The following is a 17,077-nucleotide window of genomic DNA, read 5'->3' on the forward strand; positions in this document are numbered from 1 at the left end:
GCGTCTTGGAACCGCGGGGAGAATTGGTCACGGGCCGGCTTCCGGAGGGAAGAGGCAGTGGGGGAAGGGCTCCTCTGCTAGCTCTCGGACGGAGGCGCCGTCCTTCCCCTACCCTGTGCGTGGGCATGTTGTTTTTGGAGTGGGGGAAGTCAAGGGGTCCGGTCTGTGGCTAAGGAAAATTACCTTGACAGGAACATGTAAGCGCAGGAAGACCTCTCCCTTTAACGTAAAACTTCTCTAAGAAGCCACGTTTGATTTTCCAAATTCATGTATATATTTTTGTTCACTTTATGCCGGGTACATATTTTTAAAAGTACTTGCTGTTGCTCATTACAATATAAACTCATTGCAAATAGGGATGGTGTTTGTATTTTTCCCTCTAGCACAACGCTTGGCTTAGGGAAGGCACTTAACAAAAATTCTTGCTTTACTGATGAGAAGGATGCAGCCGTAATCTAAGTGAAAGATGATAAAGGATGATTGTGAAGACAGAAATGTTGCAGTATTTAGCGGCTGATTAGATATACAGGGTGAGAGAGAACAAGGTAAATGCTAGGTTTCAGAGCTGGAAAACTGCTGGGTACCAGGAAGAGCTCACTTCTGACATGCTCACAGCTTGACTTGGCAAGTCACTTAAGCTCTCAATGTTCTAGACGACCCTCAGAATTTTAAATTACAAACAAGATACCTTCTGCAATAGTGGAGGGAAATTTGCTCACCAACATCACCAGCCCTGTCCCTAATTCTATTCAAAAAAAATTTAATAGTATTAAAAACTGTCCATTTTGAGTTCACATACAAAAGATATTTTAAGCAAAGAACAATCATTAATATTCTATACAGTATTCTACAAAAATATTAAGCTATATCTGCCTAAATATATAGGTCTCAGGATCTGGTATTTTTTTTTTCATTGTTCCAGCCTTAAAAAGAGGGAGTGGAAAAGATGAAGAGAATGGGAAAAACTCATTTAGAAGAAAAATGGCTTCAACTGTGGAAAGTTTTAAATATTTAAGGAAGTTTTTAGAAATTAGAATCCTGAATGCTTCCATGTTGCTACAAAATGTATTTTTTAAAAATAAAGACTAATTGTCAACTTACAAGAAAAAAGTAGCATATAAAAGCAGGAAAATCAATTTCCCTTCTTCCCTTGAATACTGGACACATGTTCTTTAAAAAAATTTTTAATCAAGATTTCATATCCAAAACTTAATTTCACATACAATCAAAATGTCCTGATGCTAATTTTTGAAGATTCTTTGGGAACGAAAAATGATACTTTCAAAAAAAATGAAAATGATACTTTACCCTAGGATGGAAAATGATCATAATTCAACCAAAGACAAAACTTTTACAATTCAAAGACAGTTAAATTGCCTAATCTAATTTCACTTCCAAGTTAGCAGGTGGAAACCTACTTGTTAACAAGTTCCTTTTGGAGTCATTGTTTGTAGTTTGCATACTTTTTTGTCATAGATCTTTAATTTTCATTTTCTGTGAGTGGCTAAAAAAATAAAATTTTCTTATTATAAATGCTTAGAAAGGGGGTAATCAGGAAATAATCTAACACATAATATCCTCAAGGGGGAAGAGTATACATTCTCCTGAACTATTCCTACTTCAATTTCTACTCAATAGTGATCTGTATTACACCAGCCATTACATACTTGTCTTAGCCACAATATACACACTTCTTTTAGCAGATTGGTGAAGAATTAGTTCCAAACAAAATAAGTTCTAGGGATTTGCCAAAATGTGTAGTGTTTTTTGAGATGGCAAAGAACTGAAAAATATTGAGGAGGTTCCCAATAATTGGGGAACTAATTGGAAAAGTTATGGTATAGAAATGTCATAGAATACTATTGTACAATAATAGGATGGTTTCAGAGAAACCTGGTAAGTATCACATTAATTGATACAGAGTGAAGTAAACAGAACTAGGCCAACAATTCAGATGAGGACAACAATATGGTGAAGAAAAAATAACTTTGAAAGACAGGGGCAGCTAAATGGCAGAGTGAATAGAGCATCAGCCCTGAAGTCAGGAGGACCTGAGTTCAAATCTGCTCTCAGACACTTAACCCATCACACATCCTAGCTGTGTGACCCTGGGCAAGTCATTTAACCCCAATTGCCTCAACAAAACAAAACTTAGAAACATTGATCTGCTTAAGCACAATTCCAGAGGACTAAAGATGAAATATGCTACCCTGCTGCCTTATAGAGATGTAAGTGACTCAGGATAATAAGACTTCAAAAAACCATGGCCAATGTAAAAATTAATTTTGCTTGACTCTTAATGTTTTGTTTTTCTTTTGTTCTTATTGGGCAAGTGTTGGGAGGGGATGGAAAGAAAAAAATTGCCAATTGACAAATTATTATTATTAATATTATTCTTATTTAAGAAAAGATTCAAGATTACCATTGCCAAATATTGGCTTGGGACAGTCATGATAAAATCATCTTTGGCCTTAATCCTGCAGTTGGGAAACTATTACCAGATGAAATTTTACCTTTTAGAAGGTGGAGTTCCCAGACTGTCAGGAGAAAGTAGACTTAGGCACTAGAATTTCACCTAATTTACCATGAAGAATAATATATACATACATATGTGTGTATGTATACATAGATATAGGATACATATATGAGTATTAAATGGTTTTTAAATGTCAATTATAATACCAATCTTTCCACATGTTTTCTTTCCATCTTCATAGTTTGCTGTTCATGCAGTAATCCTCCATTACAGCATTTGTGTGCCCAGCACTATGGTAGACAGTGGAGCTATAAAGCCAAGAAGGGCAATAGCTGACCTCAAGAATCTGGCATTCTATTAAAGGGAAGAAACTTAAATGCTTGTAAGTAAATATATATAATAAGTTATTTACATGAGGGAGGATACTAGCGACTGGGAGGAAGTGGAGTTGGACAGAGTTCTTTATAGTGTCATTTGGGCTTTGAAGGAAGCTAAGGAATCTAAAAGACAGAAATGAGGGTGGAATGCATTTCAGATGTAGCAGAGAACCACTCATTTAAAGATACAGAAACAGAATTGAATTGTTGTTTATGAGTCAGCCAGTTTGGTCAGAATATAGCATATGTTCAGGAGAGAAATGTGCATCAAACTGAAAAAGTAAGCTATTGAAGCCAAGTTATGAATGGTTTTAAATAGCAAATGGAAGACTTTATATTTTATCTTAGAGGAAATGGTAGCCACTAAAGCTCTTGAGCAGGAGAGTGACTTGGTTAAACTCTTTAACTCTTTAAAGCTTTAGAAATGTCAAAAGTCAATGTTGAAAAATTATCCATGCTTATGTTTTGTAAATAAAAAGCTTTATTAAATTTAAAAAAAAAAAGAAATGTCGATTTGGAAGCTATCTTGAAGATGGACTGAAGAAGTTTGAGACTGGAAGGAGGAAGAACAAGTTGAAGCATACTGAACAGTCATACAAAAGGTAATAATAGTATAAACCAAGATGGTCATCTGAGAATGGAGAGAAAATGGTATAGATGTCAGGGATCTTCTGAAGATAGAAATTTGGCAACTGATTCAGTAGGGTGTTGTGAGAGAAACTAGAGAAATTATGAAGAGGAGAAGGTTTATGGGAGAAGATGCTGAGCTTCATTTTCAAAGTGCTTAGCTTAACATGCCCACAGGATGTCTATTTGGACATATTTTATAAGTAGTTTGTGATAAGGGAACTCAGGAAAAAGGCAATATAGCTCTGGGAGTCACTTGAGTAAAGATGTAACTTAATCCAAGAAAGTACATGGAACAAAAAGAGAAAGAAGGTCCCTAGGGTACAGCAAGATAAGCAGATGCAGCAGTCAGAGAAATAAGAAGACTCCTAGGAGAAAGAAAGGCCAAAAAACTTAGGGAGGAGTAAGTATCCAGAGGGAGAGACTTATTCAACAATACCAAAAGTTGAAGCAAGTTAGGAAAGATGATGAAAATTTGACAACTAAGATCATTGGTAATTTTGGAGAGAACATAGTGACAGAAATTAGACTACAAAGGAATGAGAAATGGGAGGAAAGGAAGGGTAATGGATATCATCTACTCAACACTGAAGTTGTGGGATAGAGAGCCAAACACTGGTGGTAAGGATAGCATAAACCAAATTGTAAGGCAGATTCTTAGATAATTTTAATTTCATAGACTGTTTTAGCTTAACTTCGAATCACAATTTTTCTCTAGTTAGACTACTGCAAATAATGAAAAGTGAAGACCAGGTACTAGATGGAGAAAAGTCATCTAGCATACAGCCTCTCATTGCAAACACATTTAAGAATTTAGACTTTGAACTAAAAGTGTTAAAAATTATCTTAGTGTAAAAAAAGATGTGTTAGTAAAGCATTTTGTTCAGAAAAAAACAAAGTGGTATAATTTTGAAGCTTATGTGCTAAATGTGATTTATGCTTTGAAAAAACATTTTAAGTAATGGAGATTAGAGGTTTTATAAGCAATTCTTTTTCTGATCTTTGCATGTGGGAATCCTCACATTTACTGATATTTGCGAAGTTCAAAATATTAAAAATCCTTTTATTGAATTTTATACTCAACTTACTAGGAGTATATTGTCATAAGGACAGGAATTGGATCTGTGATTTTAATATTATAGAAAACTTGTAGATAGAAAAACATTCTGTATCAGTGCAACTTGGTACCTTTTGTGCAATTTATAAAGTGGTTAGCATGCTGAAGCCAGGAAGACTCATCTTACTGAGTTCAAATCTGGCTTCAGACAATTTTCAGATGTGTGATCCTGGGCAACTCATTTAATCCTCTTTGCCTCGGTTTCCTCATCTGTAAAATGAGCTGGAGAAGGAAATAGCAAGTTACTGAAGTAACTTTGACATGAAGACTCCAAAAGGGGTCACAAAATTAGATACAATTGACAAATAACTAAAAAACAATAAAATATAAAGAGAAGAAGAGAAAGACAGGGACTTGCCTGAACTCTCCCAAATTCCCCTCCAAACAACTTTAAAGTAATGCCTTAAATCAAACTCTGGAACAGTAGAACCAATAAAAATTCAGGGTAAAACAAATTTCTAGCATCAGGCAAAATAGGAAGTTGGCAAGAAAAGATCAGAGCCGGATCCCAGCCCAGCCCACTCAGCACAGGCTGTGGCTGCCAGTAGCAGATCATGGAGGTGGTTTATCAGCAGCAGCAGCATTTTAAATTTGTGAGCACTTAACCCAAATATAGTATGGATGTGGGGCAACTGGTGAGAAGGAGATTACTACCATGCCAGGATACAGACCAAAAAAGAGATCAATATATTGGGCCTGTGGCTGCTGGGGAAATTCCCAAATCAGGCAGCCTGAACAGTAGGAGGTGGAGGTTTATAAAGGCTACAACCGCTAAGGGGAGGGGAGTCTACAGTAGAAGAGGAGTAACAGGAGCAAGAAGGAGAGGGTTCTTAATGCCAGGTGGAGACAAAGGAATGGCATAGTGACCACAAGCTAATCTAGGCGTGTTAGGGTGTCTTTACAACAAAAGACCTTAGTACATAACATGACCACCATAATACAAAGTGATACATAGACAACGGGAGAAGAGAAGAAAGAATTCATCACCGATTCAGGGAAGCAGCAACAGTGCAGACCTAAGGCTGGAGAATCCTGGGCTACATCCCTGCAAGTCCCAACTAGGAGCGTCCCAGACAGAGCATCCTCTCCTTAGGTGAGATTCCATTTTGTGGATTGGCCTAATGTAACTTAAATAGCTCAAGGAACAAGGAAGGCTTCTTGCCAGCAAGACTAACTTCATGTTCTTGAGCAAGGCTAGAAGGGGGGGCCAACACTACCAGAGCCTGTCAAGGGTGAGAAAATTGTGACTGCAGTGGCTAGCTCCAGTACACAGATAACATGTCCTTGGGGGGGTTGGCCAAATTCCACCCCGGATGTTTTTCTGTAAGCTATGTTTGTTTCCAAGGTTATTCAACAGCTGCATAACAGGGGAAAATACAGTTCACTGCACTGTGATTATTCCTTGGACATGTAGGGAAACTGAGGGCCAAGCCACAGAATGTTATCTTTTTATCTTTCAGGGTCACTGGATTCAGAGTACTTCATTCCCTACTTCTTGTAATGACCAAATCAAACCTCTGATTCTAGGTATTCACAAGATGGGGTGGCTCTAATGGGCATGTAATGGGGGTCCCTAACAAAGAGCAATTTGACAGAGTTGATACAAGACTGAACAAGTCAGAGCAGATGGGAGAACAAGCAAGGGCCAACCCATGGCTGCTGCCCTCCCAGCTCTTCTCCCTCCCTTCCTCCCCCTTAACTTCTCTCTCACTTCCTCCCTCCCTCTCTCTCCCCCCTCCCCTTTCCTTCCCTCTCTGTCTCTCTCTTTCCCTAATACGCTATCTCCCTCTTCCTAATATGATGTCTTTCTCTCATTCTAACAATGTATCAAATCAATAATCCTCAATTTTAGGTTTCAGTATTATAACAATAACCCCTACTTAATTATCAATTTCACAATTTTCACAAATGATAACCAAATAAACATAACATAGCCTATCACTAAAAATGGAAAGGAATTTCATGTAATTTACAGTTGTTTCCAATTTTGATATACACCAATTTAAAAATTTTAAAAATCAATACCTTCTAACTAGATGTTTCATTCAAACTATCAATTGCTTTTGCAAATCAATCTTTCCCGTCAGCCCTTGTTTTCAAATTCACCTCTTTTACTTTTTAATTTTTAAGATTCATAATATAATTAAATAACTTTGGACCAAATTTCATAAAGCTAATACACATGTCTAGCAGAACTGACAAAATTTTATTTATTTTTTTTATTATAGCTTTTTATTTACAAAACATATGCCTGGGTAATTTTTTCAGCATTGCAAAACCTTCTGTTCAAAAATTTCCCCTCCTTCCCCCACCCTCTCCCCTAGATGACAGGTAGTCCAATACATGTTAAATATGTTAAAATATATGTTAAATCCAATATATGTTAACATATTTATACAGTTATCTTGCTGCACAAGAAAAATCGGATGTAGAAAGAAAAAAAAAAAAAAACCTGAGAAGGAAAACAAAAATGCAAGCAAACAATAACAGAAAGAGTGAAAATGCTATATTGTGGTCCACACTCAGTTCCCATAGTTTTCTCTCTGAGTGTAGATGGCTCTCTTCATCACTGAACAATTGGAACTGGTTTGAATCATCTCAGTGTTGAAGAGAGACATCTGACAAAATTTTAAACCACAGTTCATAATTTTTACAAATTACACAATATACATTTTAGAAAGCAACATACTTCATCCAATTAGGGGATACAAACATGTGACCTCTTAAGATAAATTACCAGAACTTTGTTTTAACAACCTATTTTTTAAACTTAAAATCAAATCAAATATAGATTTAAATTTTCAGTAGTAATGTTTCAATATTTGAACAAATTCCTAAGATCTTATGCCCCAAATTAACAAATTTAGCATGTATCAGCCAATAATAATTATCTCTTACAATTTCAGAATCAGAATTCCAATTTAAACATACATAGCCCCAAAATTTAAGGTAGCAGAAAACTGCCCTTTTAGATCTGTCTATCCAATTCAGCCTTTCTGCAGTTAGGATTGAAGGGAAAGAGGGTGCAGGATGGTTGAACCAATAAGCCATATGCTTTTACCCAGTTGGAGTCCCAAGAGGAGGATTTCTATTCCCTTAAGTAAATTTTCCTTTTGCTTTAGGGAGAAAACAAGACATTTCTTAAAACTGAGATAGAACTGATTTTAAAATTGACTGTAGTCATAAGATTCCCTAAATTCTAAGTGTTTCTGACAAAGACCTCATTTCTAAAATATATAGAAAACTGACTCAAATTTATAAGAACACAAACAATTCCCTAATTGATAAATGGTCAAAGGAATGAACAATTTTCAGATGGAGAAATTATAAAGCCATTTCTAGTCATAAGGAAAAATGCTCTACATCACTATTGATTAGGGCAATGCAAATTAAGGTACCACTTCACATGTCTAAGATTGGCTAAGATGACAGGGAGAGGGGATAAGCAGGAAGAAGAGAAAAAATTGGAACAAGGTTTTGCAAATGTATTTGGAAAAATAAAATTCTATTTCAAAAAAGAGGGCATAACAATATTGAAGAAAATTACATTTTAAAAAACAAAACTGGACAAATGATAAAAGAGGAACAAAATTTACTGGAAAGAATTCCTTAAAGAGCAGAATTAGCCTAGAGAGCAATTTGGAACTATGCCCAAGGGGTTGTCAAGCTCTGTGTACCCTTTGATCCAGCAATCTCATTACTGGATCTGCATCCCACAGAGATAACAAAGGATAAATAACAAAATATATAAAAATATACAAAATATATGCAAAAAATGTACAAAAATACCCATTGCGGCTCTTTTTGTACTGGGAAGGAACTGGAAATTGAATGGATGCCCATCAACTGGGGAATGACTGAATAAATTATGGTACATGAATGTAATGAACAATTATTGTTCTATAAGACAAGATGAGCAGACTGACTTCAGAAAAGCCTGGAAAGACTTATGTGAACTGCTCAGGGAAGTGAGCAGAAGCAAGAGAACATTGTACACCTTAACAAGTTTATGTGATGATCAACTGTGATGGATGTGGCTCTTCTCAATAATGCAGAAATAATTATTCCTTAATAATGGAATAATGCAATTCCAGAGAGAGAACTATGGAGGTTGAATGTGAATTGAAGCATAGCACTTTCACCTTCTTGTTGTTTTACCTTTTTAGTCTGATTTTTCTTGCACAACATGATAAACACAGAAATATTTTAAAAGGATTGCACATATTTAATCTATATCAGATTGCTTGCTATCTTGATGTGGGGAAAGAAAGAGGGAGAAAATTTTTAAACAAAATTTTACAAAAATGTATATTGAAAACTATTTTTACATGTACTTGGAAAAATAATTTTTGGGGAAAAAAAAGAGCAGAATTGGTCAAATGGAAAAAGAGGTACAAAAAAAAATCATTGAAGAAGAGAATGCCTTAAAAAGAACTGGCTAATTGTGGCAGCCCTTTTCATAGTGGCTAGAAACTGGAAGATGAATGGATGTCCATCAATTGGAGAATGGTTGGGTAAATTATGGTATATGAATGTTATGGAATATTATTGTTCTGTAAGAAATGACCAACAGGATGAATACAGAGAGGCTTGGAGAGACTTACATCAACTGATGCTGAGTGAAATGAACAGAACCAGAAGATCGTTGTACACTTCAATGCTGTATGAAGAGGTATTCTGATGGAAGTGGATATCGTCAACATAAAGAAGCTCCAACTCACTTCCAGTTGATCAATGATGGACAGAAATAACTACACCCAGAAAAGGAACACTGGGAAGTGAATGTAAATTGTTAGCACTACTGTCTATCTACCCAGGTTACTCATACCTTCGGAATCTAATACTTAATGTGCAACAAGAAAATGGTATTTACACACATATATTGTATCTAGGTTATATTGTAACACATGTAAAATGTATGGGATTGCCTGTCATCGGGGGGAGGGAGTGGAGGGAGGAGGGGATAATTTGGAAAAATGAATACAAGGGATAATATTATAAAAAAAATTACTCATGCATATATATTGTGGGGGAAAAAATTATAAATAAATAAATAAATAAATATTTACCTGATTCTCCCAAACATAAAAAAAAAAAAAGGATTGCACATATTTAATCTATATCAGATTGCTTGCTATCTTGATGCGGGGAAAGAAAGAGGGAGAAAAATTTTAAACACAATTTTACAAAAATGTATATTGAAAACTATTTTTACATGTACTTGGAAAAATAATTTTTGGGGAAAAAAAAGAGCAGAATTGGTCAAATGGAAAAAGAGGTACAAAAAAAAATCATTGAAGAAGAGAATGCCTTAAAAAGAACTGGCTAATTGTGGCAGCCCTTTTCATAGTGGCTAGAAACTGGAAGATGAATGGATGTCCATTAATTGGAGAATGGTTGGGTAAATTATGGTATATGAATGTTATGGCATATTATTGTTCTGTAAGAAATGACCAACAGGATGAATACAGAGAGGCTTGGAGAGACTTACATCAACTGATGCTGAGTGAAATGAACAGAACCAGAAGATCGTTGTACACTTCAATGCTGTATGAAGAGGTATTCTGATGGAAGTGGATATCGTCAACATAAAGAAGCTCCAACTCACTTCCAGTTGATCAATGATGGACAGAAATAACTACACCCAGAAAAGGAACACTGGGAAGTGAATGTAAATTGTTAGCACTACTGTCTATCTACCCAGGTTACTCATACCTTCGGAATCTAATACTTAATGTGCAACAAGAAAATGGTATTTACACACATATATTGTATCTAGGTTATATTGTAACACATGTAAAATGTATGGGATTGCCTGTCATCGGGGGGAGGGAGTGGAGGGAGGAGGGGATAATTTGGAAAAATGAATACAAGGGATAATATTATAAAAAAAAATTACTCATGCATATATACTGTGGGGGAAAAAATTATAAATAAATAAATAAATAAATATTTACCTGATTCTCCCAAACATAAAAAAAAAAAAAGGATTGCACATATTTAATCTATATCAGATTGCTTGCTATCTTGATGCGGGGAAAGAAAGAGGGAGAAAAATTTTAAACAAAATTTTACAAAAATGTATACTGAAAACTATTTTTACATGTACTTGGAAAAATAATTTTTGGGGAAAAAAAAAGAGCAGAATTGATCAAATGGAAAAAGAGGTACCAAAAAAATTATTGAAGAAGAGAATGCCTTAAAAAGAACTGGCTAATTGTGGCAGCCCTTTTCATAGTGGCTAGAAACTGGAAGATGAATGGATGTCCATTAATTGGAGAATGGTTGGGTAAATTATGGTATATGAATGTTATGGCATATTATTGTTCTGTAAGAAATGACCAACAGGATGAATACAGAGAGGCTTGGAGAGACTTACATCAACTGATGCTGAGTGAAACGAGCAGAACTAGGAGATCATTATACACTTCAACAATGATACCGTATGAGGATGTATGCTGATGGAAGTGGATATCTTCAACATAGAGAAGAGCTAATCCAATTCCAATTGATCAATGATGGACAGAATCAGCTACACCCAGAAAAGGAACAATGGGAAATGACTGTAAACTGTTAACATTTTTTGTTTTTCTCCCCAGATTATTTTTACCTTCCGAATACAATTCTTCCTTTGTAACAACAAAAAAATTCAGTTCTGCACATATATATATTGTACCTACGATATACTATAAGATATTTAATATGTATGGGAATGCCTGCCATCTAGGGGAGGGGGTGGAGGGAAGGAAGGGAAAAATTTGGAACAGAAGGGAATACAAGGGATAATGTTGTAAAAAAAAAATTACCTATGTATTGTCAAAAAAAAGTTATAATTATAAAATTAATTAAAAATAAATAGAAAAAAGGAGAAATAGAAAAAAATAAAAATAAAAAAGATCAGTCTATAATTCAGATTTTGTTTTAATTTTCCACTTCATATTGTATGAATAAATACAATGAACAAATATTGTCAAAAAAAATAAAATAAAATATCAAAGGCTAATTGGAGAAGAAAAAAAAAAAGAACTGGCTAAGTAAAAAAGGAGTACAAAACCTCCTTGATGAAAATAATTCCTTAAAAATTAGAATTGAGCAACTAGAAGCTACCATGAAATATCAAGAAATATCAAATTCCATAAAATATCAAGAAACCATAAAACAGTCAAATTAAAAAAAAAAACAGAAGAAATGTGAAATATTTCATCAAATAAACAATTGACCTGGAAAATAATTGAGAGATCATTTAAGAATTATTAGACTAGACTTTGGGAAGCTTCCTAATGAGCCCACAGCAAGCCCACTTCAGCAAACCAGCCTAGGTGTGATGAAGAGGGCAAACGCTAACACCAGGACCCCAAACATGCCTTGGCAAAGCCAGAGGAGGTGACAGACTCCAGCTCTGGAAATGACCACATGCTTTGGTACAGCCTGGCCAGACGGGCATTCTCCAGCTGCCAATGTAGAAGCACTCCTCAGCACACATCAGACAAGGCACCAGCTCAGAGCACCCAGTAAGCTGCCACATGTCTACAACTTCCAGCTGTACCAGACACTCCCTTCCACACTCTTCACCCAGTCAGAAAAGAGGGTCTCCCAGGGCCCCAGGGCAACATCAATGTAGCACCAGTTAAACAACTAGGACCCACATCCGCCAGCATGTTTCACTGTAGAGCACAGGTCCAATTTAAAAGGAAGGAAAGAGAGAAGAAAAGGGAGGGGGGAAGAGAGAGAAAGAAAGAGAGAGAGAAGGGAAGGAGAGAATGGAAGAAGGATGAAAGAAAGAGGAAGGAAAAGAGAAAGAGACAGAGAGAGGAAGAGAGGAAGAGGAGGGAATGAGAGGGAAAAAGAGAAGAGAAAGGAGAGAGGTGGGGATAGAAAGAAAGGCAGGGAGGGAATTAGAAAGGGAGAGGGAGAAAGGAGCAAAAAAGAAAAAAAATAATAATTTGACCATAGAAAGTTATTATGGTGACAAGGAAGAGCAAGACACAAATTCAGAAGAGGATAACAATGTGAAGACATGTAGGGGGAAAATCCCAAACATAAACAAGTCTTAAAACTAGAAAAAATTAATGGAAGAGCTCACAAAGGAGCTCTAAAAATCATATAAGAGAAGTAAAAGAAAAAATAGGAAAAGAAATGAGAATGATGCAAGAGAATTATGAAAAAAGAGTCAACAGCTTGGAAAACTGCTTAAAAGTATCAATGTCCAAAAATAAATAAATAGAATTGGCCAAATGGAAAAGGAGATACAAAAATTCAATGAAGAAAACAACTCCTTAATGGAAAAATGGAAAAGAAAATACAAAAAAAGGCAATAAAATACAAAAACTCAGGAAAACACCTTAAAGTCATAATTGGGCAAGTGGAAACTAATAACTCTATGAGATATCAAGAATCAATTAAACAAATTTAAAAGAATGGGGGGGGAAAAGATAGAAAATATAAAATACCTCATGGGAAAAATAGCTGACTTGGAAAATAGACCTTCGAGAGACAATATCATTGGATTACATGAATGCTAAACCTGGGCAGCATCTTTCAAGAAATTATCAAGGAAACTGTCCTGATGTCCTGGAACTAGGAAGGCAAACAGGCATTGAAAGAATCCCCTGATCACTTCAGCAAAGACATCACAAAATAAAACTTTTAAAGAACATTAAAGCAAATTTCAGAACCCTCTCAGATCAAGGAAAAAATACTTCAAGTAGCCAGAAAGAAATATTTCAGATATTGGAAAGTCACAAAAAGGATTACACAGAACTTGATGGCTGCAACTTTAAAACTTTAAAGAACCAGAGATCAGGGGATATGATATTTCAGAAAGGCAAAGGAACTAAGACTACAACCAAGAATCACCTCTTTGGTGAAGTTAAACATAAGGCTTCAAGGAGAAAAAATGGCTATTCAATTAAATAGAAGGATTTCAAACTTTGATAAAAAGACCAGAAGTAAACCAAAAATTTGACCTCTAATATCAGGATCCAAGAGAAGCATAACAGGTAAAAAGGGAAAAGAAAATATAAGGTATCTAAGGGAGTTAAATTGTTTACACCTATACAAGGGAAAAACAATACTGGATGATTCTCAAAAACTAGTAGGAAAATACATAGAGAGCATGAATATAAGGTGAATTTGAGGGAATGACAAAAAAAATTAAGGGATAAGAAAGTGGAGTACACTTAGAACAGAAGAAAGAGCGAGGTAGATTGAGGTAAAATATTTCACGTGAAGAGGTGAGAAAGACCTTTTAAGTGGAGAGGAAAAAGTGAGCAAGGAGCATCACTTGAAACTTACTCTCATCAGTATTGGCTCAAAGAGGGAATAATATACACAATCTGTTGAATATAAAAATCTATCCTATCTGACAGTTATCTAACATAACTAACTTTTCTGGTATTCTATTTACCTTCTTGGTTTATTTGTTTATTTTTTAATTGGGCTTATCAAAGTCTGAGAGGGAGAACTAAAACAGAGAAAGAAAATAATAGACCAATTTCCCTAATGAATATTGAAGCAAAAATTTTTAACAGAATACTAGTAAGGTGATTACAGCAATTTATCATGTGGATTATTAATACACTATGACCAGATGGAATTTATATCAGGAATGTAGGGTTGGTTTAACATTAGCAAAACTATCAACATAATCGACTATCAATAACAAACTCAATAGAAATCATATAATTTTGATATTGAAAAATTTTTCATAAAATACAGCATCCATTCCTATTAAAAATACTAAAGAACATAGCTATAACGAGTATTTCTTAAAATGACAAGTAGTATACGTATAAAACCATCAGCATTATGTGATGATGATAAACTAGAAGCCATCCCAGGGGTGAAGCAAGAATGCCTATTAACACACCACTATTATTCAAGATGGTGCTAGAAATCTTAGAATTTTAGATCTTAAGATTTTAAATCTTAGAAATAAAAGAAGAAAAAGAAATCATAGGAATTAGAACAGGCCATGAGGAAACAAAACTTTGCAGATGAGATAATGGTATACCTAGAGGACCATAGAACATTAACTAAAAATTACTTGAAATAATAATAAATTCATCAGTGTTGCAGGATATAAGATAAACCCACATAAATCATCAGCTTTTTTTTATATGATCAACAAAGTCCAACAGCAAGAGAGAAATTCCATTTTAATTGTAAACAATTTAAAATATTTAAAAGTCTACCTGCCAAAACAAGCCCATGAACTATATGAACACAATTACAAAACACTTTTCACACAAATACAGATCTAAACAATTGGGAAAATATCAATTGCTCAAAGGCAAGTTGAGTCAATATAATAAAAATGTCATTCCTGTCTAAACTAATTAATTTATTCAGTGCCATATCAATCAAATTACTGAGGGGGAAAGGGAGGAAATCAAAACAAAAACCTGACAAAACTAGAAAAATAACAAAATTCATCTGGAAAAACAAAAAGGTCAAGAATGTCGGGGCAAGGGGCAACTAGGTGGTGCAGTGGCTAAAGCACCAACCCTGAAGTCAGGAGGACCTAAGTTCAAATACAGTCTCAGACACTTAACACTTTCTAGCTGTGTAACCTTGGGCAAGTCACTTAACCCCAATTGCCTTGTGATGGGGAAAGATTCAAGAATATCAAAAGAATTAATTGGGGGAAAATTTCAAAGGATGGTAATCTAGCAAAACCAAATCTCAAACTATGTTATAAGAGAGTAATCATGAAAACTGCCTGGTCCTGGATAAGATATAATAGTCAATGACCACAGTAACGTAGGGTTTGATAATTTGGTTGGATGTTTCCCTCCTGTTCATAGTTTATTATTTCATGATATTGCTATTCTTTCCTCATTTTTTATTTTTATGTATTTTTTGTATATTGGATGGGTTTGCAAGTGTTAAGTTATAAATTGTAATAACCCAAGAAAAATGACAGTGAAACAATTTTATTGTTCTATAGGTTTCTCTGCAAGTTAACTTGGCTAACATAAGTGTTTTTTTCCAAGTGTAAAATGCTGCATTGGTCTCTTAGTTTTATCATAGAACTACAATAAGGGTCGGTGCTTTTTGTGTTTTGCCATTGTACTTTCCTTACAAGATGAATTACAAGATCCCAACTTATGAGATGAGAACTTACTATTTGATGAAAAATTTTTGGGAATACTGGAAAAAATAGGATAGAAACTAGGTATAACCCCAAACTTCAAATCATTTACCAAGATAAGGTCAAACTGTGTGCATGATTTAGATATAAAGGGTGACACCATAATTAGAAGAGCAAGTAATAGTCTACCTTACATCTATAAGGAAGGAAAAAATTCATGACCAAACAAGATAGAGAGCATTACAAAATACAAAATAGATTAATTTTTATTATTTTAAAAAGGGTTTGTACAAACAAAACCAATGCAACTAAGATTAGAAGGAAAGAAAGCTGAAAAACAATCTTTGCAGTACGTATAAAGGCTTCATTTCTCAAGTATCTAGAGAACTGAGTCAAATTTATAATACAATCTAATCCTCAAATGATAAACAAAGGATATGGGCATGTGAAGACGAGCTCTAAATCATTTTTGATTAGAGAAAAGCAAATTAAAACAATTCTGAGATACACCTCATGCCTCTCAGATTGGCTAATTGACAAAAAAGAAAATTAACAAATGTTGGAGAGGATTTGGGGGAAATTGGGACGTGAATGAATTGTTGGAATTGTAAACTGATGTTTTTTGGAGAACAATATGGAACTACATCCAAAGGGCAATAAAACTGCACACCCTTTCATCCAGGAATGCCTAAGCGATTATTAAAAATATATATATATATAAAATTGGATTACCTGAAAGTCATGATCCTGCCCCCCCAAAGTTTATCTTTTCATAAAGAAAGTTCTATTTAAAATAACTGTAGATAATATAAAATATTTGAGAGTCTACCTGCCAAGACAAAGTCAGGAATTATACGAACACAATTACAAAACACATTGCATACAAATAAAGTCAAATCTAAGCAATTGTTAGAATATCAAGTGCTCATGAGTAGGTTGAGCTAATAAAGGAAGAACTTTTATAGTAGATAGGAAGATGGTGGAGTAGCAGATAATGCTTCAATATTGCTCTCATTAGAAATGGCTTAAGGAATGAACATTCAAGTATCAAAATCTATCTTGCCCTACAAAGAGGTAGAAAAAGAATAAGAGAAATGGGAGGTGGGGAGAGAAAGGAGGACAGAGTAGAGTAGGAAATGGCCAAATTTCAAAAAGTGTGAGACCTCCAATTGATTAATGGTCAAAGGTTATGAACAAGCAGTTTGCCAAAGAAATCAAAGCTATTTATAATCACATTAAAAAAAAATTCTACATCAGTACAGATTAGAGAAATGCTAATTTAAATACCTAATTAGCTAGTGATTATCTAATATGACAGAAAAGGAAAATGGCAAATGTTGGAGGGAATGTGGGAGAATTTAGACATTAATGCACAGTTGGGAATGGCA

The sequence above is a fragment of the Sminthopsis crassicaudata genome, chromosome 2, assembly GCF_048593235.1.
Source record: "Sminthopsis crassicaudata isolate SCR6 chromosome 2, ASM4859323v1, whole genome shotgun sequence".
NCBI classification, from domain to species: domain Eukaryota; kingdom Metazoa; phylum Chordata; class Mammalia; order Dasyuromorphia; family Dasyuridae; genus Sminthopsis; species Sminthopsis crassicaudata.